The sequence below is a fragment of the Pteropus vampyrus genome, unplaced genomic scaffold (assembly GCF_000151845.1).
Source record: "Pteropus vampyrus isolate Shadow unplaced genomic scaffold, Pvam_2.0 Scaffold278, whole genome shotgun sequence".
NCBI classification, from domain to species: Eukaryota; Metazoa; Chordata; class Mammalia; order Chiroptera; family Pteropodidae; genus Pteropus; species Pteropus vampyrus.
The window spans coordinates 274714-276471 of NW_011889059.1; the positions used below are offsets into that span (position 1 = coordinate 274714).

A 1758-nucleotide genomic window follows, 5' to 3' on the forward strand; every position below is an offset into this window, starting at 1 on the left:
TGATGTAGTATACAATGTATCTTAAAGGATAAGTAATAAAAAATATGCTATTTTGAAGCACAGTATTATCAAAACTCAGCTGTAACAACAAGAAACAGTTAGAATTTAGACTAACGAAATTTTTTGGGAAGAGGACTTTATTATTGACATTGCTTGGAATTGCCAGCGTACAGTGATAATACAAGTTAGGACCACTTTTTAGTTAGTTTTATTACCGTTTTTAAATTGTCTACCAACTCTCTACCCCATCACGGCTGGTACCGAATACTGACGGCTCCCACCTCTTTCTTCAAATACCTCTGCTGTCAAGTTGCTGTGGGCAGGCTGAAGATTCTCTTTGGCTTAAACATCCTTCTTCCTTTAATCACGTATCATGTAATAGTACCCCAAACTTCACCATCCGAGTCCTGTCTTTTCAGCGTCACTTGATAATCGGATTAGTGATAATTTAAGATGATGGTGAATTTCTTTTTCTGTTATAAACCAAAAGGAACAACACATGAAATGCATTCTTCAGGCATGGGATATTACATCTATAAAATTCCATGTGGTTTTCGATATTATCTCTGTTATCACCAATATAAGCAGCTCCAGCTCCAGTTATTTTATGAACTGAAACCACCTCACCATATTCCTAATGAAGCAAATCATCACAGGGAAGTAAACGGAATCCACATACTTGTGCAATTAACATTCAACAAATCCATTCTCGTGTTCATCATGCCCCATTTCTCTGCTCTATTTCTCACATAAACTGAGTTAATCGGCATTTTATATCTCTTCTCCTTTTGCCATAATTTTGTGTCCACCTAACTATAAATTCTCCGTTGACATCAATGAGGTGAAATATTATAACTATAAGAGAGTATTAAAAATTAATGTCTGATGTATTAAAGGCTAATATCCGGGCTTTATCTGCAAAATCATTTCTAAATGAAATACTGTTTCGTGAATTAATCCTAATATTAAGGTTGAAATTTTAACAAAGAACATTCTATGATATCAAAACACAGACCTCTAGAGCTGGACAAAGTCTTAAATGTAATCTAATCCAATTTCCTAAATTTATAGAAAAACTGAGAGCCACAGATATTAAGTGGTTTTGAAGACAACCACTTTGGAGTCATGAACTCCAACCATTTACTGAACGTGTAACTGGCAAAGGAGTGATCTTTCCATCTGCAACTACTTAGAAAATAGCAATACTGTCTACGGCCATGCCACCCTGAAAAAGTCCAATCCTGTCTGATCTCGGAAGCTAAGCAGGGTCGGGCCTGGTTAGTACTTGGATGAGAGACCACTTAGAAAGACCAGGTGATGTAGGCGTAAAAAATAAAAAAAAAAGAGATTGTAAGCTGACAAGGTCCTTGCAATCAGTGAGGTCAACCAAGGGTTGCCTCACCTGAAGGGAAGGAAGGAGGGAAGGAAGGAAAGGAGGGAGGGAGGGAGGGAGGGAGGGAGGGAAGAAGGAAGGAAGGAAGGAAGGAAGGAAGGAAGGAAGGAAGGAAGGAAGGAAGGAAAATAGCAATACCTGCCTGTGCAGTTGTCGTAAGAGCCAAACAACACATATAACGCATTTTCCCACAATGCCCGGCATCATTATTTTCTATTGAGATGAAGCTTAATAGAGTGGAAGGCTCGATGGAGGATTCACTGCCCATTGATTCTGGAGCCGGAGTGTTCCAGGTTTGAATCTTGGTGCCACCGGCTTCGTTCCTTATTCTTCAGTTTCCTTATTTGTAAAATGAGAAAACAATA

General features: G+C 38.6%; 1 pseudogene; it reads left to right on the forward strand.

Annotated features, from left to right (window-relative positions):
* Nucleotides 1-1207: 1207 nt before the first annotated feature.
* On the forward strand, nucleotides 1208-1326 carry LOC111729753 (annotated as a pseudogene).
* Nucleotides 1327-1758: the final 432 nt, after the last annotated feature.